This window comes from Coenobita brevimanus, chromosome 1 (assembly GCF_032717465.1).
Source record: "Coenobita brevimanus isolate Jiangsu-jjx chromosome 1, ASM3271746v2, whole genome shotgun sequence".
NCBI lineage: Eukaryota > Metazoa > Arthropoda > Malacostraca > Decapoda > Coenobitidae > Coenobita > Coenobita brevimanus.
The window spans coordinates 35,308,382-35,332,873 of record NC_136954.1 but is presented as its reverse complement, the minus strand read 5'-3'; positions in this window follow the sequence as shown (position 1 = coordinate 35,332,873).

The window sequence follows — 24,492 nt, the reverse complement described above, 5'->3', positions numbered from 1 at the left end:
GCACGTTTTAATAATAGGGCTATAGTCACTCATAGGGGGGCGCGGTAGCACAGTGGTAGCGCGCTGGACTCGTAATCGGGGGATTGCGAGTTCGAGCCTCGCCCGGGCTGCCGTGCTGGGAGTGGTAGCTCGCTCCTGTAACCCTAGCGGGGCTATATAGTCCAATACAGGGCTTAGCTCGGGGGAACTCGATTTCTCCCATTTTTTATAGTCACTCATATATAATTAGTCATATGTTCCAGAGTATTAAAAAATTTACAACTGGGACTGTGAATTACGGGAGACTGACAGTTTATCTTAATAAGCAGCAGAGGAACATTAAACGCGTTTTTCACTTATTTAATGTGGACAAAAATGAGTTTTGAAGAAAGGATACAGAGTTAGGACCTAATGTTCACGAGTGTATGTTAACTTTTGTGTCCCTTAGTGTTGTGGATACCTAAGTGAATTGATAAGGGACCGGTATGGATTTTTTTTTCTCAGTGCTTCTGTGGTTGTTTTACTGAAAGTAATGAATATAATAATAGTCTTTCCAAGCTTCTTGTAATGGCTTCCCACAAAAGAGGGACATTCTGAATGGGTGTATATAAATACATACATACATATATATATATATTTTTCTTTTTTTTTATGCAAGGAAGTAGGAACCAAAGGCCATGAGCCCGCAGTAACAGTTCCCTCCAAGAGAAAAACAAAATACAATAGAGAGCCAAATTCAAGATCCGATCATTTTGAGATGCCTGGACACACTGCGTTTGAAAGACTGGAGATCATAGGCAGCAGGAAATACAGACAGAGGGAGACAGTTCCTGAGTTGACCTGTTGCATAAATGAAAGACTGGGAGTAACGGTTAACTCTTGCATTAGAGAGTTGGACAGAAAAGGGATGAGAGTTTGCTGCCAGACGGGTGCTACGCGCCCGTCGTAGAGGTGGAGGAATGCAAGCAGACAGTTCAGAGGAGCAGTGACCATTAAAGTAGCGATAGAAAAGAGATAAAGATGCAACAGTGTGGCGAAGAGACAGAGGTTGAAGGGAGTCGGTAAGAGGACGAGAGTTAATGAGACGAAAAGCCTTTGACTCCACCCAATTGCGAAGAGCTGTATGTGGGGAGCCTCCCCACACATGAGAGTTGTACTCCACACAGGGGCGGATAAAACCCCTGTATAGAGTCAACAATTGCGCAGGGGTAAAGAAAGAGCGAAGTCGGCTTAGCACACCCAATCTTTTGGATTATATATATATATATATATATATATATATATATATATATATATATATATATATATATATATATATATATAATTAGGATAAGACGTTGGATATGACTACATATTGGCAATGCCACAAATCCCAAGGTGTATGTATATTAGTGTCCAAAATTTCTCCTTAGGTAAATAATCTGTATAATTATCGCCACAACTATCATCATCACTCTCATCATCATCGTAAGTCATCAAGACAACTGTCATCGATACATACCTCACGTTCCCTTTGTTCCTTTATCTTATGACAGGATAATGTTATCCTGTTTATTCATTTCAGCTGACACGAGGTACACCATACTGTCACCTGCTCCACCCACCAGCCTACTAACCCTCACATTCAAATCATCACCCACCCAATAGAAATTATATACCTACACCACTCTCTCACCTTTACCACCCACTCACCTGTACCACCCTATCACCTGTACCACCCTATCACCTGTACCACCCTATCACCTGTACCACCCTATCACCTGTACCACCCTTTCAACTATACCACCCTCTCACGTATACCACCCTCTCACCTACAGTATACCATCCTCTCACCTGTACTACCCTATCACGTGTACCACACTTTCAACTATACCATCCTTTCAACCAAAGAACCCTCTCACCTACCTACACCACCCACCAACCTACACCACCCACCTGTACCGCCCACCCACCTATACCGCCCTCCTACCCACCTATACCATACCACCACCCACCTACACCACCTACCCACCTACACCACTTTCTTATTACACCACTGACCCGCACCAGTAACCCTTGCTATGTTAACAGTAGGTTTAGAATTTGGGGGGTTGTAGCTCCTCCCCCCCCCCCGTCCAGGTGTAGATAGGGATATTATCTGGTCTCATTCTACCTAATGCCTGGCCAGGGTGGTATTTATGCATTTTTTCCCCTCCGTATAGAACTCTGGCTATTATTATAATCTTCCATTTTTTGTACTATTGCCATCCTACCGTTTCTTTTATAATGCTGTACTCTTTATTCACATCAGCTTATAAGTTACCCCACCCAACCATCTACACCATCTGCCCACCTACGCCACCCACTAATCCACGCCACTCACCCATCTATGCTACCCATCCGTCCAAGCCACCCACCATCCCTTGTACACCATCCTCCCATCCACCAACACCTTCCTTCCTTCCATCCACCAACACCACCCTCCCATCCACCTAGAGCACCCTTCAGTCCACCTACAGCACCCTTCAGTCCACCTACAGCACCCTTCCATCCATCCACACCACTCTCCATCCACCTGCATCACACTTCCATCTCCCAACACCACCCTTCCATCAACCTACATCTTCTCTATCCACCTACACCACTCTCCATCCACCTACACCACCCTCCCATCTACACCACCTATCCATCTACACCTGTCCACCTACACCACTTATCCACCTACACCACTTATCCACCTACACCACCTATCCACCTACACCACCTATCCACCTTCACCATCCCATCCACCTGCACCATCCACCCATCTGCACCATCCACCCATCTACACCATCCACCCATCTGCAACACCCATCCACCCAAACCACCCAGCCACCTACACCAGTCATCTACCTACACCACTCATCTACAACACTCATCCACCTACACCACCCACCTACCTGCCCCACCCACCATCCACCTGCACCATCACCCATCCACCTGCACCATCACCCATCCACCTGCACCATCACCCATCCACCTGCACCACCCACCATCCACCTGCATCACCCACTATCCACTTGCATCACCCACCATCCACTTGCACCACTCACCATCTACCTGCACCACCTACCATCCACTTGTACTTCCCACCCTCCCACCCACTTGCACCACCCATCCACTTGCACCACCACCCACCCATCCACTTGCAAAAGCTACCCACCCACCCACCCACCTGCAATATCCAGCAACCCACCTGCACAACCCAACCCCTTCCACCACCAACCCACCTGTCTGCACCACCAACCCACCTGTCTGCACCACCCATCCACCTACACCACCCATCCACCTACACCACCCATCCACCTACACCACCCATCCACCTACACCACCGATCCACCTACACCACCCGTTGACTCTACTTCCACCACCACCCAACCGCCTACACCACTCAACCGCCTGCACCTCCACTGCTCCACCTCCACAGGCACCATCCACCTCCACATGCACCATGCACCATCCATCTGCACCACCCACCATCCATCTGCACCACCCACCATCCACTTCTGCCACCCACCATCCACTTCTGCCACCCACCATCCACCTCCACCACCCACTGTTCCACCATCCACCTGCACCACCCACTGTCAACCTGCACCACCCACCGTCCACCTGCACCACCCACCGTCCACCTGCACCACCCACCCATGTGCATCAGCCATCTACCTGAACTACTCACCCACCTACACCACCCACCCATGTGCATCAGCCATCTACCTGAACTACTCACCCACCTACACCACCCATCCAACTGCACCACCACCCATCTATCTCCCTGCGCCACCACCCATCTATCTTCCTGCACCACCACCCATCTATCTTCCTGCACCACCACCCATCTATCTTCCTGCACCACCACCCATCTATCTTCCTGCACCACCACCCATCTATCTTCCTGCACCACCACCCATCTATCTTCCTGCACCACCAACCATCTATCTTCCTGCACCACCACCCATCTATCTTCCTGCACCACCAACCATCTATCTTCCTGCACCACCAACCATCTATCTTCCTGCACCACCAACCATCTATCTTCCTGCACCACCAACCATCTATCTTCCTGCACCACCAACCATCTATCTTCCTGCACCACCAACCATCTATCTTCCTGCACCACCAACCATCTATCTTCCTGCACCACCCATCCAACTGCACCACCATCCATCTATCTTCCTGCACCACCATCCATCTTCCTGCACCACCACCCATCTACTTACACCACCACCCATCTTCCTAAACCACCCACCATCCACCACCCACCTGGACCACCTACCCACCTTAATCGCCCATCCACCTGCATTACCCACCGAAAAACACCACCCACCTGCACCACCCATCATCCCAACCACCTACACTACAACCTGTCCCCCAACACCACCCATCCACCTACACCACCCATCGACTTAACACCATTTCATCTGCAGTACTTTCCCACCCACACCACCCACTTCAGTAACCCTTCCCATGTTGAGTGTAAACCTAGAAATCCTTGCACTGTATACGCTTGGTATGTGGGGGCTCTACAGACCTTCCCCCTGGAGTAGATCTGGATTTTCACTGAGCTCATTCTTCCTTAAACCCAACTGGGGCGGAGGTTTACTCTGCAGAGTTTCATTTTACCTGGAGAAAAAAAAAGTTGAGAGGACGGACACACACACACACACACACACACACACACACACACACACACACACACACACACACAGCGAGAGAGAGGGAGGATATACATACATACCTGTAGACATATAAAGTGTCATAGTCTCACCCCTTAACATGTACCCAACTCATGGCCGCTGCCGCCATTAAATAAGGTACTTCTACTCCTTCCACTCGCCTTAAACCTTTCACTCTCTTTTTAGCTCAGCCTGTCCGACGCAATGAAGGCCAAAGCTCGAATGTCCATCACAGGAGGGAAGGACTTAGACAACGGACGAGTGAGCACACAGGTTTAATATCAATTTTTTACTCAACCATTTTCCAGTAGAATTTTTTTAAAGGCTCTTCTTTGTGTGGATCATTTAGCTAATAGTCTTTTGAAGTAGTTGTTGGGGTTTGTGCTTATATTGGTGTCTGTTTTGTGTTTAGATATGCTTGTGTTTATTTAGATGTTTGTTTTTATTTGTGTTCGTGTGTAGAGTGAACGTCTGTGTGTTTGTTTCAGATCTCTGTGTTAAGGTGTGTTTATTCGTTCTGCCCTAGATGTGTTTGTGCGTGGATGTGGTAATTTTCAGAATTTCTGTGCTAAGTGTCGTTCTTATGCTTAGATGGGTTTTATGCTGAGTTTTTTGGGCTTAGACATGCTTGTTTGTGCCTAGTTTGTTTGTACTTAATTATATATTTGTAATTGAGTGTTAGACTATGCCAGTTATTACTTTGCATATTGTTGTAATTTTTTTTTTTTTTTAACTATTGTTCTTTCCTATGATCCTTTTTAAAATTTTGGTATTGTAATCACCAGACTAATTTATCGATTGTTGCATGAAACTCTAGTGGTGAAGTGTTTAATGATGGGCATATCTAATTCCTTCACCCTCTATTTTGAGTACCATTTATTTTGTAACATCATCTACTTTGTGCTTTATTTTCACTAGAATTTTTTTATCGCCAAAATATCGATATAGATGGCTTCAGTAAACAAAAAGAGGGTATTTAAGTGTAATCTGCAGAATAAATCGGTAAGACAGAGCTATTACGAGTCACCAAAGACAGAATACGACTTTGATTGTCACATACAGTGTATCGAATTTCTGGTCAGGAGTCTAACGCGGAGAATGATCCCGGATGTGCATGCAGTGGAAATTAGGCCAGGGAGAGAGAGAGAGAGAGAGAGAGAGAGAGAGAGAGAGAGACTGAGAGCAGCTTCCCACCCCAACCAAGCAGCCTCCCAGCCCAGCTCAACAGCCTCCCAGCGAAGCCCAGTTCAGCCCAACAGACTCCCAGCCAAGCCCAGCAGCCTCCCAGTCCAGTTCAGCTCAGCTCAGCAGCCTCCCAGTCAAGCCCAGCTCAGCTCAGCAGCCTCCCAGTCAAGCCCAGCTCAGCTCAGCAGCCTCCCAGTCAAGCCCAGCTCAGCTCAGCAGCCTCCAAGTCAAGCCCAGCTCAGCTCAGCAGCCTCCAAGTCAAGCCCAGCTCAGCTCACCAGCCTCCCAGCCAAGCTAAACCCAGCCCAGCCCTGCTCAGCAGTCTCCAAGCCAAGCCAAGCTCAGCAGACTCCCAGCAAAGCCAAGCTCAGCTTAGGAGCCTCCCAGCTCAGCTCAGCCCAGCCCAGCTCAGCAGCCTCCCAGCCAAACCAAGCTCAGCTCAGTATCCTGCCAGCCAAGCAAAGCCCAGCCCAGCCCAGCCCTGCTCAGCAGTCTCCAAGCCACGCCAAGCCAAGCTCAGCAGCCTCCCAGCCAAGCACAGCCCAGCAGCCTCCCAGCCCAGAACAGTAGTCTCGCAGCCAAATCCAACCAAGCCAAGCAGCCTCCCAGCATAGCCCAGCCCAGCCTGGCCCTCCAGCTGCCTAACCTGGCCCAGTAGCCCCCCAGCCCTGCCCTGCCCTTCCTGAACCAGCAGCCCCCCAGCCCAGCTTTGTCCTGCAGCCGCCCAGCTCAGCTCAGCAATGCCCAGGAGCCTCCTAGCCCAGCCCAGCGCATTGCTGCCCAAGAGCTGTCCAGCCCAGCCCAGCCTAGTGGTCTCCCAGCCCAGCCCAGCTTAACAGCCTCCCAGCCAAGCCGAGCCCAGCAGTCCAGTTCAGCAGCCTCCCAGCCCAGAATAGCACAGCCCAGCCCAGTCCAGCAGCCTTCCAGATGAAAACAACCCACCCCAGCAGACTCCCATTCATACCCATCCCAGCAGACTCCCATTCATACCCATCCCAGCAGCCTCCTATTCATACCCACCCCAGCAGCCTCCCATTCATACCCACCCTAGCAGCCTCCCATTCATACCCTCCCCAGCAGCCTCCCATTCATACCCACCCTAGTAGCCTCCCATTCATACCCACCCTAGTAGCCTCCCATTCATACCCACCCCAGCAGCCTCCCATTCATACCCACCCCAGCAGCCTCCCATTCATACCCACCCCAGCAGCCTCCCATTCATACCCACCCCAGCAACCTCCCATTCATACCCACCCCAGCAGCCTCCCATTCATACCCACCCCAGCAACCTCCCATTCATACCCACCCCAGCAACCTCCCATTCATGCCCACCCCAGCAACCTCCCATTCATGCCCACCCCAGCAACCTCCCATTCATACCCACCCCAGCAGCCTCCCATTCATACCCACCCCAGCATCCTCCCATTCATACCCACCCCAGCAACCTCCCATTCATGCCCACCCCAGCAACCTCCCATTCATGCCCACCCCAGCAACCTCCCATTCATACCCACCCCAGCAGCCTCCCATTCGAACCTACCCCAGCAGCCTCCCATTCGAACCTACCCCAGCAGCCTCCCATTCGAACCTACCCCAGCAGCCTCCCATTCGAACCTACCCCAGCAGCCTCCCATTCGAACCTACCCCAGCAGCCTCCCATTCGAACCTACCCCAGCAGCCTCCCATTCGAACCTACCCCAGCAGCCTCCCATTCATACCCACCCTAGCAGCCTCCCATTCATACCCATCCCAGCGGCCTCCCATTCATACCCATCCCGGCGGCCTCCCATTCATACCCACCCCGGCGGCCTCCCATTCATACCCACCCCGGCGGCCTCCCATTCATACCCACCCCGGCGGCCTCCCATTCATACCCACCCCAGTGGCCTCCCATCCCAGCCCTGTCCAGCAGCCGCCTAACATGGCCCAGTAGTCACCCAGCCCTGCCCTGCCCTGCCTGGTCCAACTACCTTCCAGGCCTGCCCTGCTCAGTCCAACCCAGCCCAGCATCAGCCCAACCCAGCCCAACATCAACCCAGGTCTACCTGGCCAGCCCAGTCCAGCCCAGCATCCACCCAGGCCTGCTCGATTCAGCAGCTGCTTAGGCCTGCCTTGCCTTGCCAGTTCCAGCAGCCCTTCAGGCCTGGCCTGGCCTGCACTGCTGTGACCAGCCCAACAACCACTCAGTCCTGCCCTGCCGAGCCTGGACCAGTAGTTGCCTGGTCCAGTGGCTGCCTAGTCCTGTCCTTCCCTGCCCTGCCGCTACCTAACCCTGCCCAACCCGGCCCAGCAGTCGCCTAGCAGCCGCCCAGCCCTGCCCTGCTCTGCCCACCCTGGCCCAGCAGCTGCCCAGCCCTGCCCTGCTCTGCCCACCCTGGTCCAGTAGCTGCCCAGCCCTGCCCTGCTTTGCCCAGCCCGGCCCAGCAGCTGCCCAGCCCTGCCTTCCTCTGCCCACCCTGGCCCAGCAGCACCCAAGCCCCGCCCTACTCTGCCCAGCCCGGCCCAGCAGCATCCCAACCTATCTCAGTTGCCACCTGGTCCGGTCCAGCAGCCATCTAGCCAGGGTTGGCAAAAAAAATCACTTTATTTGAAAATGCCCAACCCACCTGGGTTTTTTTCAGTTTTTTCACAATATACCCCCCCCAAAAAAAAAAAGGAACAGGTGTATTTTTGAAAGTACCATAAAACAAATAAAATAATAATGTTTATACCTAATTATGGACAGCCCAATTAAATTATAATTTTACACAATGAGTTGAATGAGGGGGATGATCATGTTTTGACTTATTTGTCTCTTACCCCCGGGCTGCCTGCTACACTGTAAAACATGTTTCAAAATGAGGGCACACCTTATGAGTTGACAGATCAGTGCACACTAAACAGCAGTAGGAAAAGGACTCATTTCCTTTGCTGCTACAACACAGTAGTAGAAGGACTCATTTCCTTTGCTGCTACAACACAGTAGTAGGAAAAGGACTCATTTCCTTTGCTGCCACAACACAGTAGTAGGAAGACTCATTTCCATTGTTGCTACAACACAGTAGTAGGAGAAGGACTCATTTCCTTTGCTGCCACAACACAGTAGTAGGAAGACTCATTTCCTTTGCTGCTACAACGCAGTAGTAGGAGGACTCATTTCCTTTGCTGCTACAAATTTCTTTGGTAATTTTACACGTACACTTCCCATTCTTCTTACAGGTGACAGATCACATCCATAAGTGAATGTACGCATCATCTTAACAGTAATAACAGCCTTGTGGTAACAAATCTATCTAACAGATTGATATTCAAAAAGTAGCAATGTTTATAATAAATTTCTTTAGATGATTGAGATTTGGTAGTAAGAGACAAGCTAACCTGGCATAGGCCTAACCTAAGTACTGATTATATAACAAACTTACCCAAATCATTACTAATCAAAAACCGTATCTATCAAAAACAAACTGGTAATCCCAAAGGGTTACCAAATTTGCTATTGCCGGATATAAAGTTTTTCACCAGAAAACTGCATGAGGAAATTTACGTTTAATTCAAACTACAGTATTAAGATGTGCTTTCCCCAACTTTAAGCACAGTTATCCATGTTTACATTCATTTAAGGAAATAATGTTTGAGCTAAGGTACTAATGGCTGCCCATATTACACTGAATTTGTGATTAAACACATTATTTGAAAAAAAAAAAAAAATTACAGTGGGTAAAATAGTTTTTTTTTTTTTCAAGTGGGTTTTATTGAAAAAACCCAGGTGGGCAAAACAGGGTCACTCACTTTGGTGCCAACCCTGCATCTAGCCCGGTCCAGCAGCCGCCTTGCCCTGCTCAGCCCTGCCCTGCCCTTCCCTGCCCAGCCCAGCCCAGCCCAGTAGCTGCACAGGCTTGCCCAGCCCTGCAACAGCTCAGGCCTGCTCTCCCCTGCCCAGCCTAGCAGCCTCCCAGCCGAACCTAACACAGCTTAGCAGCCTCCCAGCCAAACCCAAAGCCCAGCATTCTCCCATTCAAATCCAGCCCAATCCAGGTAAGCTCAGCAGTCTCCCAGCCCAGCCCAGCGGTTGCCTAACCTGGCCCACTAGCCACCCAGCATTTCCCTGCCTTCCTGGCCCAACAACCACCCTGGCTGGCCTTGACCAACCCAACCCAACCCAGCCCAGCATCAGCCCAGGCCTACCTCAGCTAGCTCAGTCCAGCCCAGCATCTGCCTATGCCTCCTTGGCTCAGCAATTCCTCAGGGTTGCCTTGCCCTTCCCATTCCAGCTACCATCCAGGCCTGGCCTGCCCTGCCATGCTCAGCTCAACAGCTATCCAGTCCTGACCTCTCCTACCCTGCTTTGCCTAGCCTGGCTGAGTAGCTGCCAAGTCCAGCTGGCCGAGCAGCCCACTAGCCCTGTCCAACACTGCCCAGCCCTGTCCTGCCCAACCAGGCCCAGCAGTTGCCTAGCTGCCCTGCCCAGCCCAGCTCAGCAGCCACCCAACTTGCCCTGCTCTGCCCACCCTGGTCCAGCAGCTGCCCAGCCATTCCCATCTCTGCCTGTCCTGGCCTAGCAGCCGCCCCGCCCTGCCCTGCCCTGCCCAGCAGCCACCCAGGCCTGCATGCCTCAACCGCTCAGGCCTGCTTTCCCCTGCCCAGCCCAGCAACCGCCCAGCCCAGCAACCGCCCAGCCCAGCAACCGCCCAGCCCAGCAACCGCCCAGCCCTGCCAACCAGACACCCATCCCTGCTCAGCAACCGCCCAGACCCGCCCGGCCCAGTCCAGCCCGTCCCTACCCAACCACAACTGAGCAAGGCAGGCCTCAGCAAGGCAGGGCAGGCCTGGGCAGGGTAGGGCAGGTCTGGGCAGGGTAGGGCAGGTCTGGGCAGGGTAGGGCAGGGTAGGGCAGGCCTGGGCAGGGCAGGACAGGGCAGGACAGGGCAAGAAAGCCTGGGCAGGGCAGGGCAGGGAAGGCCTGGGCAGGGCATTGCAAGTCTGGGCATGGTAGGGCAGACCTGGGCTGCGCAGGGCAGGGCAGGCCTTGGTAGGGCAGGGCAGGACAGGTCTGCTCTGAGCAGGGCAGTCCTGGGTAGGGCAGCACAGTTCAGGCCCGGGCAGGGCAATGCAGGGCTGGGCTGGGCAGACTGGGGCAGGGCAGGCCTAGCCTGGTCAGGACAGGTCTGAGCAGGGCAGGGCCGGCCTGGGCAGGACAATGCAGGCCTGGGTAGGGCAAGGCATGTATGGTCTGAGCAGGGCAGGACAGGTTTGATCTGATCAGGTCAGGGCAGGGCAGATTTGGATTGGGCAGGGCAGGGCAGGGCACACCTGGTCTGAGCAGGGCAGGGTAGGCCAGGCCCAAGTAGGGCAATACAGGCCTGGGCAGGGCAGGGCACACCTGGTCTGAGCAGGGCAGGGTAGGCCAGGCCCAAGTAGGGCAATACAGGCCTGGGCAGGGCAGGGCAGGGCAAACCTGGGCAGGACAGGGCAGGCCCAGGTAGGAGAGGGCAGGTCTGGCCTGGCCTCGCCTCGGCAGGGCAGGGCAGGCCTGGGCTTTGCAGGCCAAGGCAGGTCTTGATAGGGCAAGGCAGGACAGGTCTGGGCAGTGCAGGGTAGGGCAGGCCCAGGCAGGGAAAGGCAAGCCCAGGTAGGGTAGGCGGGGCCGGGCAGAGTAGGGGATTCCTGGGCAGGGCAGACCTGGGTAGGGCTGGGTAGCCTTGGACAGGGTTGGGCTGAACAGGGCAAGGCAGGGCAGGGCATACTGTACCTGGGCTGGGCAGGGAAGGGTTGAGCAGGGCAGACCTGGGCTGGATAGGGTAGGTCAGACTTGGGCTGGTCATGGCAGGGCAGACCTGAGCTTTGCAGACCAGGGCTGGGCAGGGCAAGGCAGAGTTAGGCTGGGCAGGGCAAGACACACCTGGACTGGGTAGGGCAAGGCACACCTCGACTGCGCAGGGCTGGGCAGGGCAGGGCAGGGCAGGCCTGGGCTGGGCAGGGCAGGGCAGGCCTGGGCTGGGCAGGGCAGGCCTGGACAGGGCAAGGCAGGTCTTAGCAGAGCAGGGCAGGCCTGTGCTGGGCAAGGCAGCTCTGGGAAGGACAGGAAAGGGCAAGCCCAGGCAGGCCACAGCAGGCAGGCCCAGGCGGGGCAATGCAGGCCTGGGCAGGGCAGGGTTGGACTGGGTTGAATAGAACAAGGCAGGGCAGGGTAAAGCAGGCAGGGCAGGCCTGGGGTGGGCAGGGCATGATATACTATACCTGGGCTGGGCAGACCAGGACTAGGCAGACCTGGGCTTTGCAGACCAGGACTGGGCAGGACAAGGCAGACCTGGACTGGGCAGGGCAGGGCAGACCAGGGTTAGGCAGGGCAGGGCAGGGGAGGCCCAGAAGGGCTGGGCTGGGCTGAACGGGGCAAGGCAGGACAGGCCTGAGGTGGGCAGGGCAGGGCATACTGTACCTAGGCTGGGCAGGGAAGGGCAGACCTGGGCTGGGCAGGGCAGTGCGCACCCGGACTGAGCAGGGCAGGGCTGAGCAGGGCGGGGCTGGGCTGGGTAGGCTTGGGCAGGGGAGGCCCGCAGGGCAGGCCCAGGCAGGGCGAGGCAGGCCAATGCAGGGCTGGGCTGCGCAGACTGGGGCAGGGTAGGCCCAGGTAGACCAGAACAGGGCAGGGCAGGACTGGCCTAGGGTGGGCAGGGCAGGGCATACTGTACCTGGGCCGGGCAGGGAAGGGCAGACCTGGGCAGAGCAGAGCAGACCTTTGCTGGGCTGGGCAGGGCAGGGCACACCTGGACTGGGCAGGGCAGGGCACACCCGGACTGGGCCGGGCTGGGCCGGGCAGGGCAGGGCTGGGGTGGGCTTGGCTGGGCTGGCTAGGCCTGGGCAGGGAAGGCCCGGCAGGGCAGTGCAGGGCAGGGCAATGCAGGGTTGGGCTGGGTAGACTGGGGCAGGCAGGCCTAACCTGGGCAGGGCAGGGCCAGCCTGGGCAGGACAATGCCTGGGCAGGTCTGGTCTGAGCAGGGCAGATTTGGGTTGGGCAGGGCAAACTTGGGCTGGGCAGGGCAGGGCACACCTGAGCAGAGCAGGCCAGACCCAACTAGGGCAATACAGGCCTGGGCAGGGCAGACCTGGGCAGGGGAGGGCAAACCTGGGCAGGACAGGGCAAACCTGGGTAGGGCAGGTCTGGCCTGGCCTCGGCAGGTCGGGGCAGGGCAGGGCAGGCCCAGGCAGGGAAGGGCAAGCCAAGACAGGGCAGGGCAGGCAGGCCCGGGCAGGGCCAGGCATAGTAGGGGATTCTTGGGCGGGGCAGAGCTCGGCAGACTTGGGTAGGGCTGGGCAGCCTTGGGCAGGGCTGGGCTGAACAGGGGAAAGCAGGGCAGAGCAAGCCTGGGGTAGGCAGGGCAGGGCATACTGTACGTGGGCTGCGCAGAAAAGGGCAGAGTAGGGCAGACCTGGGCTGTGCAGGGCAGGGCAGACCAGGGCTGGACAGACCTGGGCTTTGCAGACCAGGGCTGGGCAGGGCAAGGCAGACTTGGGCTGGGCAGAGCAAGGCACACCTGGACTGGGTAGGGCAAGACACACATGGACTGGGCAGAGCAGGGCTGGGCAGGGCAGGGCAGACAGGCCCAGGTGGGGCAATGCAGGCCTGGGCAGGGCAGGGGATTTTTGGGCAGGGCAGGGCAGGGCAGACAGGCCCAGGTGGGGCAATACAGGCCTGGGCAGGGCAGGGGATTTTTGGGCAGGGCAGGGCGTGGGATTCCTGGGCAGGGTAGGGCAGAGCTGGGTAGGGCTGGGCAGCCTTGGACAGGGCAGGGCTGGACTGGGCTGAATAGGGCAAGGCAGGGCAGGGTAAAGCAGGCCCAGGAAGGGCAGGGCAGGGCAGGCCTGGGGTGGGCAGGGCAGGGCAGGCCTGGGGTGGGCAGGGCAGGCCTGGGGTGGGCAGGGCAGACCTGGGCAGACGTGGGCAGGGCTTGGCTGGGCTGGGCTGGGTAGGTCTTGGCTGGGCTGGGCTGGGCAGGGCAGGGCAGGGCAGGGCTGGGCTGAACAAAGCAAGGCAGGGCAGGGCATACTGTACCTGGGCTGGGCAGGGAAGGGTAGACCTGAGCAGAGCAGAGCAGAACAGACCTGGGCAGGGCAGGGCAGATCTGAGCTGGAAAGACCAGGGCTAGGCAGGACAGGTCACATCTGGACTAGGCAGGGCAGGGTACACCCGGACTGGGCAGGGCTGGGCCAGACAAGGCTGGGCCAGGCAGAGCAGGGCTGGGCTGGTCTTGGCTGGGCTGGGCTGAGTAGGCCTGGGCAGGGCAGGACAGGGGAGGCCTGGGCAGGGCAGGACAGGTTAGAGCAGGCCTGGACTGGGCTGGGCAGGGCAAGGATGGACCGGCCAGGCCTGGGAAGGGCATGGCAGGTTTGGGCAGTGTCACGGGGTTTTTATAATATCACTGTGTTTTTAAAATAAATGCTTAAATATTATTTAAATTGATAATAATATTCAATAATATTGAAAAGCAGAGACAATGATTGTCTTGCTACATCAAGCAACGAATACTTTACGCTGGCTTGTGCACGATTCTCTAAGAACGAGAATTTATAAACTTTCTCAACAGTACACAGTAGAGACTAATTACTCACAAATGCTGAATTAGTACTGTTAGCCTCTGGAGAAAGTTACTTCACCCCTGACAATAAATAACTAATACTAATAATAATATCAGGTCCTTGCTGATGCATTAACTCCTATCTGGCACAACGGATTTTAAGTTAATACAACAAGACTGGTCTAAGTACCAGTTATGAATAGTAAAACGTCTATGCAAGCTAGGAGCTATATGGAAAATAAGCTTAATTTGGAGAAATGAAACAAGATTTTACTTTACATTAAGCTCAAGGAAAAGAACTGTAAATTTATTGATTACAAAAAAATAAATTTAACGTTACATTTCAAATCAGATCAATGAGACCGCACTCACTCACTCACGCAAAAGCTAAATACTTACGCCTAGGAAAAACACCTTAACTAAACTCTTAAGACTACAAAATACAAAAAGGAAATACTGTAGTCGATGAATGCTTTGTATCACCCAGGGGGTGGGAGCTTGGATTAACTGTTGGTCTGGGATGGGCAGGGTCAGGCAGGTCCAAGCAATGCAGGGCTGCACTGGGGAGGGCGGAGCTGGGTGACTACTGGGCTGGGCTTGGCTAGACAGGATTGGGCGGCTACTTGGCCGGGCTTGAGAGGGCAGGGTTGGGCTGCGGCTGGGCAGGGCAGGGCTGGGACACTGCCGGTCTGGGATGGGTAGGGCAGGGCAGGGTTGGGCCGGGCTGGGCTTGGCTGGTCAGGGTTAGGCAGGGCTGAACTGGGTTGGGCAGGGCTGGGCTGGGCAGGGCTGGGCTGGGCAGGGCAGGGCAGGGCAGGGCAGGGCAGGGCTGGGCTGGGCAGGGCAGGGCAGGGCAGGGAAGGGCTGAGCTGAGCTGGGCTGGGTTGGACTTGGTTGGGCTGGGGTGGTCTGGGCTTGGCTGAGCTGGGCTGAGCAGGGTAAGGCTGGGCGGCTGCTTGGCTGGACAGTGCAGGGCAGGATTGAGCAGCTACTTGGCCAGGCTAGGGAATGCAGGGCAGGGTTGGGCGGCAGCTGGGCAGGGCAGGGCTGTGTTGGGGAGGGCAGGACTGGGCCAGGTAGGGGAGAGTAGGGCTGACCTGGGACGGGCAGGGCAGGGGAGGGCCGAACCGAGCAGGGCAAGGCAGGGGAGGGCCAGGCCGGGCAGGACAAGGCAGAGGAGGACCGGGCCGGGCCGGGCAAGACAAGGGAGAGCTGGGCAAGACAAAGGAGGGCCGGGCAGGGCCAGGCAGGGCAGAGGAGGGCTGGGCCGGGAAGGGCAGGGGAGGGCAGAGGAGGGCTGAGCAGGGGGGGTTGGGGCAGGGCTCAGCTAGATAGCCGGGCTGGACAGCTGCTGGGTTGGGCTGAGTTGGGCAACTTGTGGACTGGGTTGGGCAGGGCGGCTGTTGGGCTGCACTGGGTTGGGTAGAGCTGAGCGACTAGTGGGCCGGACTGGGCAGGGCAGGGCTGGGTGACTGCTGGGGCCAGGCAGCTGCTAGGTTGGGTGGCTGCAGGGCTGGGCTGAGCTGGGTAGGGCAGGGCAGGGAATGGAGGGCTACTGGGTCTGGGTGAGCAAGGCAAGGCTGGGAGGCTGCAGGGCTGGGCGGTTGCTGGGCAGCTGCTGGACTGGGCGGTTGCTGGGCAGCTGCTGGGCTGGGTGGATGCTGGGTGGCTGCTAGGCTGGGCTTGGCTCGACTGGATTGGGCAGGTCATGGCAGTGCAGGGCTGGGTAGGGCCGGGGAGGGAGCAGGCAGGGGCCGGGCAGGGCAGAGCAGGACAGGGCAGGGCTGAGCTGGGCTTGGCTAGGCAGGGATGGACAGAGCCGGGCTGTGAAGGGTAGGGCAGGGTCGGGCTGAACGGCTACTAGGCCGGACTGAGCAACCGCAGGGCTGACCTGGGTAGGGCAGGGCTGGGTGGCTGCTGGACTGCAGGACATGGCTGGGAGGCTGCTGAGCTAGGCGGCTGCTGGTTGCACTGGGCTGGTTTGGTCTGGACTGGGCTGGGCTGGATTGGTCATGGCTGGACTGGGCAGGGCAGGGCTGGGAGGCAACAGAGCTGTGCTGGGCAAGACTGGGCAGCTGCTAGGTTGGGCTGAGCGGGGTTGGGCTGGGCGGCTGCTGGGCTGGGTTGGGCTGGATAGGGCAAGGCAGGAGATGGCAGGGTATGTCTGAGCAGGGCCGGGCAGGGTAGGGGCCGGAGAGGGCCGGGCTGGGCTGAGCTGGGGAGGACAGAGTAGCACTGGACAGGGCAAGACTTTGTACGGTAGGGCAGGGCCGGACTTTGAAGGGTAGGACAGGGCCGGGCTGAGTGACTACTGGACTGGGCTGGGCTGGGCTGGGTAGTGCAGGGCAGGGCTGGTCTGCAATTGGGCCGGGCTGGGCAGGCCAGGGCTGGGCGACTGCTAGACTGACCTAGGCAGGGCAGGGTTGGATGGATGGTTTCTGGGCTGGGTGGCTGCAGAGCCAGGAGGCTGATGGACTGCGCTGGTCTGGGCTGGGCTTGACTGGACTGGGCTGGGCAGAGCTGGGTTGGGCTGGGCCGGGCCAGACTGTGAAAGGTAGGACAGATCTGGGCTGAGCGGCTCTTGAACCTGGCTGTGCAGCTGCAGAGCTGGACAGGGAAGGCCTGAGTGGCTGCTGGGCAAGGCAGGATTGGGCAGCTGCTGGGCCAGGTAAAGCTGGGCTGGGTGGCTGCTGTGCCGGATAAGTCTGGGCTGGGCGGTTGCTGGGCAGGGCAACTGCTGGGCTGGGCAGGATAGGGCTGGGTTGGCCTGGGCTTGGTTGTGTCTGGCATGACTGGGTAGCTCCTGGCCTGGACTGGACTGGCCTGGACTGAACGGCTGCTGGCCTGGACTCAGCAGGGCCAGGCTGGGCAGCTGCTGGCCTGGATTCCATAGGGCCCTTTTGAGGGGGTGCTGGCCTGAGCTAGGCGGCTGTTGGCCTGGGCTGGGCTGGGCAACTCCTAGACTGAGCTAGGCTGGGCAGCTCCTGACCTGGGCTGGGCTGGGCAGCTCTTAGCCTGGGCTGGTCTGAGCAGCACTTAGCCTGGGCTGGCGTGGGTGACTGCTGGCCTGGTCTGGGCTGAGCGACTTCTGGCCTGGATTGGACTGGGTGGCTTCTGGCCTGGACTGGGCTGGGCGGCTGCTGACCAGGACTGGGCTGGGCGGCTGCTGACCAGGACTGGGCTGGGCGGCTGCTGACCAGGACTGGGCTGGGCGGCTGCTGACCAGGACTGGGCTGGGCGGCTGCTGACCAGGACTGGGCTGGGCGGCTGCTGACCAGGACTGGGCTGGGCGGCTGCTGACCAGGACTGGGCTGGGCGGCTGCTGACCAGGACTGGGCTGGGCGGCTGCTGACCAGGACTGGGCTGGGCGGCTGCTGACCAGGACTGGGCTGGGCGGCTGCTGACCAGGACTGGGCTGGGCGGCTGCTGACCAGGACTGGGCTGGGCGGCTGCTGGCCTGGGTTGGACTGGGCGGCTGCTGGCTGGGCTGGGCTGGGTAGCTCTTGAGCTGGGCTGGGCCGGGTAGCTCTTGGGCTGGGCTGGGCTGGGCAGCTCCTGGGCTAGGGTGTGCGGGCTGACTGCTGGGCTGGGCTGGGCTGGGTTGGGCGACTGCTGGGCTGGATGGCTACTGGGTTGGGCTGCTGCTTGCCAGGGCTGGCTTGGCAGCTGTTTGTATGGGCTGGGTTGGGTGGCTGCTGGTGTGGGCTGGACTGTTCTGGGCTTGGCTTGGGTGGGCTGGACTGGGCAAGGTTGGGCTGGGCTGGACTGAGCAGCTGCTGGACTAGACTGGGTTGAGCAGCCGCTGGACTGGGTTGGGCTGGGAAGCTGCTGGCCAGAGTTGGGTTAGGAAGCTGCTGGGCTGGATGTGGTGGCGTAATGAAAATGCACTTTTCAGAGTAAACTATATAATCTTTGTAACAGTTCTCAATCTCCCACTTTATCCCTCCCGCCTTCTTGCTTCCATTAAAGATTAAAAAATCACGAAATGGAATTATATACTCGTAAATAATCGAACAAAGAATCACGAAATGAAATTACATACACTCGTAACTACTCGAACAAAAAATATCAAGAAATGGAATTATATACTCGTAAATACTCGAATCGCAACTTTAAAGTCACTAAAATTTCAATTGCTCCTCCACAGTTCCACACCCTTGCTCGAGAGATCCTTGATAGGGACGCAATGCACAGAAATCTTGAAATTTACTAACACATGGTTAATCCATTTAATGTGCCTAACTGGAAATGTACCTTTGTATCAATATCATCATCATCATCAGCAGCAGCAGCAGGCATTATAAGTCCACTGCTGAACAAAGGCCTCCCCCAACCTTCTCCACGAATTCCTTGGCTGAGCCAATGTTTGCCACGTTTTCCCTGCAAACTTCTCTATCTCATCTCTCCACCTCCTGTCTGGCCTTCTTCTGCTACGCTTACCATCTCTTGGTGTCCAGTCAGTCAACCTCTTGCTCCATCGGTTATCCCTTGTTCTTGCTAAATGGCCTACCCACCTCCATTTCTGTTCTTTTATAACTTCTATAATATCTTTGACTTTAGTCTGCTCTCTCACCCAAGTTGATCTTTTCCTGTCTCTTAAAGATATTCCCAACATTGACCTTTCCATTGCTCTCTGAGAACGAATTAATTTATTTTCCATCGATTTTGTCAGTTTCCAAAACTCACAACCATACGTCATAGTTGGAATTATACATTCGTTATATACTTTTCGTTTCATACAAACTGGCAAGCTACTTTTCATAATGTCTCTATGTTTACCGAAAGCTTTCCGTCCAATTGTAATGCGTCTTTGTATTTCGCTATCATTATCTTTCGTTAATTTTAGTATTTGTCCCAGGTAATTGTACTCCTCAACCTCTTCAAGAATTTCTCCACTTATTCTTATGACGCTCTTTGATGTTTGAGGATTAAACATTATTTTAGTTTTACTCCGGTTCATCTTTAGCCCTACTTTGAGACTTTCTCTATTCCGGTCATTTAACATTTCTTGCAACGTCTCTGCTTTTTCTAAGATTAGGACAATGTAATCTGCAAATCTTAAATGGTTTAGCTTTTCTCCATCTATGTTTACTCCTTTGTTTTCCCAGCCTAGCTTTCTGAAAATACTTTCTAGGTATGCTGTAAATAACTTTGGTGAAATTGTATCTCCCTGACGCACGCCCTTCTCAATCGTAATTTTCTCTGAGTCCTTATGTAATTTAACTGTAGCAGTTCCATCTTTATATATGTTTTCAAGCATTTTTACAATGTTCTCATTCACTCCTTGTTCTCGCAATGATTTTATAATTGCTATGTGCTCCACTGAGTTGAAAGCCTTTTCGTAATCAACAAAACTAAGCACAGTGGTTTATTATATTCTGTAGTTTTCTCAATTAGCTGATTCACTGTGTGCAGATGATCAGTGGTCGAATACCCTCATCGGAATCCTGCCTGTTCACGAGGTTGGTTTTCCTCCAAATTTGTAGCTATTCTGTTTGTAAGGACTTCAGTGAAAAGTTTGTAAATGACTGATAGCAAGCTAATGGGTCGATAGTTACTAAGTTCTTTTGAGTCGCCTTTTTTTATAAAGTAGAATAACAGTTGCATTACACCATGTTTTGGGAATTTTCTTCTGTTTTATACATTGGGTAAATAAGTGAGCAAGCCTATTTTGTACTTCTGCTCCTGCATCCAGCAGTAAATCTGCTACTATTCCATCTTCTCCCGGAGCCTTCCCTCTTTTCATATTTTTAAGAGAAATATTTACTTCGTCTGGTGTTATCTCAAGTATTTCACTTGTGTCAAGAGAAAAGTTACCTATTGGTACTACTGTCTTTGATGCATACAGTTCTTTGTAAAATTCTTCAACTCGCTTCAGCATCATATCTCTGCATTTAATGGCTTCACCGTTTTTGTCTTCTAGTGATGTAATTTGTTGCTTTCCAAGTGCCATTTTATTTCGGACCTGTTTCAGACTTTTTCCTTTTTTGATGATTTCTTTTATTTGATCCATGTTTCTCTTTCTTTTTTCTTCTCTTCGTCTGTTGTTGATAAGCTTATTTAATTCCACTCGTTCTATTTCATCTTTCTTTGTTTTTACTTTCATTACCTTTCCTTTTTTCATAAGCTCAAGTGTCTTCTCTGAATACTTCCCGGCTTTGGTTGTATTAGGTTTTCCTACTACCTCTGCTGATTCTTTTAGGACTTTTGTTAGTCTGTCATTCAACTCATCAATGTCACATTCAGCATAACTGAGAGCCTGAGATCTGTTGCTTATTTCCAACTGAAAAGCTCCTTTGTTTTCGCTGACTTTTATTGGGCATATCTTTTTGTCTTTAATCATCTTCTTTGTTTTACTTTTGAAATTGAATCTTACTGTGCAACCCACCATTCTATGGTCACTTCCAATATTTACTTTGTTGATAACTGTGACGTTGTGATTGTGTTATTCTTATTTGCTATAATGAAGTCGATTATATGTATCAGTATAAAGCTTCTAAAATTCAACATCGTCCCTCTACACCTCCCCCTCTGTCCTTCTCCACCTTGCTGTCCTTCATAAAATCTCTAAAACGTCAGTTTTTCCTTCCACAGTTCTACGCTCCAGCCAGCCAGATACTGGATGGGGACGCAATGCATGTCAACACCCACACCCAGGTCTGACGGCGGCCACGTTCATCCTACTGCCCCACCACACTTCAGCAACTGCACACAGCCCCACAACCACACCCACACCTCCATCAATACCCACAGCCTTTCAGGCACTCGTACTGTGAGCAGGAGCAGCGTCAAGCTTCACAAGCATCTCTCTGCATAACCTACGGCTCTCCAACATCCCAGTCACTCGTGGGACAAGGATCTCAAACTCAGTCATTCGTCTCTCATGCACAGATTAATGAAATGCTTAATTCCCATACCTGCGACTCACAAACAACCCTGACCACCTCCCACACTGCTAGGTCCTCTCAAGGCTCCCTAGATGTGTCAAAAGTGTCTTGTGTCTCGAATGGACCCCAATCACCACAATTCCCCAGTCAGACACCCCACTCAGCTACAGCACAGACACCCACCTCACACACGTGTGCAGACTACCCCTTCTAGTGACAATATTCTTCTTGGGTAATGTGTCTCCTTTGTACCTCTTCCTTACCAGTGTAATGTATTTCTGCATTTGTGCTTTATAAAATGAAAAATATCATGAGATATAATCAACCGGACAAGAAATATTTCGCCACATGGCGCTTTACACTGAGTATATTACTGACGGAAACTATGTTGACGTAAAAAAAAGTACATAAAAGAGCACATCAAGGTGTGCAGGTAGTGTGTATAATACTTCATTAAGGAAGAGGCACTAAAAAGCTTCCAAAGTCCACGAGAATGCAATTCTAGGTAGCTGAGGATCTCGCACCACGGAGTGTACTATCGGGTGACAATTATTTTACTTTTACTGCCGAGACAAAGCCATTACGGCCTTAGTATTAAATTTATGTCCTGGAACACAGCATCGATGACACTGTGGCCCTTACTTCCCGTTTTTTTTAATTGTTGAAAAAGTTAATGAGGCTCTCAAACATTCTTGGTGCTGCATGCAAGACTGATGAGGAAAAGAAGCTTTTCATCGCAGGTACAAAACCCGTTAAAAAAAAAAAAGAACAAATTATCCAGAAACCAGTTCAATCGCTTGAAATTTCAGAAGTGCCACTAGAAGACTAGTTTAAGGGAGACTGTGAGACTCGAAAGTGTTTCTGAAGAACACAACTTAAGAAATGCCACTGCCGAGTGACTGTGTGAACCAAAGATATTCCTGCTTCAAATGAAGACTTGAAATGAGTGTATTTGCCACTCACATGTGACTCGTGAGAACCACGACTAATTGTTGTTGTTGTTTATTTTTTTATGATTGTATACTGGGTGTGTGTGTGATCAGTTTTAACAGAATTAAAGTATATACATATCGTTAATGATCTCGTCTCTTACTGCCATTTTTGCCCATTTTGTTACGTAAAGGTCATTAAGAACGAAAATAATTCTGTCCATTTCATGATATGTACAGCCTTATTTAATTTTCTTCCTTTTTTTCATGAAATAGACCTATTTCTAAACCTTCAATGAAATATACAAAGTCTTAACTGCTGCCTACGCTTCCTAGCAACGGTATTAAAACCCTTCTGCTGCAGCGGTGTGTTTTTAACCCACGTAGCCACAGCGGCAGATATGGATAAAATATAGTGCTTTCACGAGCTGTTTTCATCAACGTTACCACACATGTTTAAATTTTAGTCACACAAAATTAAAAGCATTGATTATATTATGGTACTCTTAAACCATTTATGTTAAACAAAGACATATAAAACATCTCAATATCTGAAATCAAGACAATAATGGAAACAAAAATACTAATCTGGAAGGAGAAATTAAAAAACACAATGCTGGCAAACTATGCAATAAAAAACGAAATGCAGCCTAAAAATGTAAACCGTGGTCTCCAATAAATAAATTCAGTCATAAGAAGATTCAAAATCAAGCAGAAAGTTCCAATAACCTGGAGATTATCACACCTTCCTTTGGAATAACTGTGTCCGATCTGGGAAGTTTACCCAAATGCCACAAGAATTCGAGAGAGAGAGAGAGAGAGAGAGAGAGAGAGAGAGAGAGAGTGTGTTAGTGCTCTTGATGTGTGGCGAAGTAGGTTGGTTTTGTGTGCAGCGCCAGGAATGGTGATTTTGTGTGGTGTGGTGAGAGTAAATGGTTGTCTATGATGTGTTCTGTGGTGTGGTGTGGCTTCGCTAAAGAAAAGTTGAAGAAGCGAAGCATCCAACACCCACCACAGCCCTGTACCACCAGCCACCACAACCCTGTACAACCATCCACAACAATCCTGTAACATGACCCGGCACAACCCTGTACCATCATCCACCACAACCCTGTACCACCATCCACCACAATCCTTTACCACCATCCACCACAATCCTGTACCACCATCCACCACAATCCTGTACCACCATCCACCACAATCCTGTAACATGACCCAGCACAACCCTGTACCACCATCCACCACAACCCTGTACCACCGGCCACCACCACCCTGTACCATCATCCACCACAATCCTGTAACATGACCCAGCACAACCCTGTACCACCAGCCACCACAACCCTGTACCACCAGCCACCACAACCCTGTACCACCAGCCACCACAACCCTGTACAACCAGCCACCACAACCCTGTACAACCAGCCACCACAACCCTGTACCACCAGCCACCACAATCCTGTACCACAGGCCACCACCACCCTGTACCACCAGCCACCACAACCCTGTACCACCGGCCACCACCACCCTGTACCACCATCCACCACAATCCTGTAACATGACCCAGCACAACCCTGCACCACCAGCCACCACAATCCTGTACCACCAGCCACCACAACCCTGTACCACCAGCCACCACAACCCTGTAACATGACCCAGCACAACCCTGTACCACATCCACCACAACCCTGTACCACCATCCACCACAACCCTGTACCACCATCCACCACAACCCTGTACCACAGGCCACCACCACCCTTTACCACCATCCACCACAATCCTGTACCACCATCCACCACAACCCTGTAACATGACCCAGCACAACCCTGTACCACCATCCACCACAACCCTGTACCACCATCCACCACAACCCTGTACCACTGGCCAACACAACCCTGTACCACCATCCACCACAATCCTGTAAAATGACCCAGCACAACCCTGTACCACCAGCCACCACAACCCTGAACAACAGGCCAACACAACCCTGTACCACCATCCACCACAATCCTGTAAAATGACCCAGCACAACCCTGTACCACCAGCCACCACAACCCTGTACCACCGGCCACCACAACCCTGTACCACCATCCACCACAATCCTGTAACATGACCCAGCACAACCCTGTACCACCAGCCACCACAATCCTGTACCACCATACACCACAACCCTGTAACATGACCCAGCACAACCCTGTACCACCATCCACCACAACCCTGTACCACCATCCACCACAACCCTGTACCACCATCCACCACAACCCTTTAC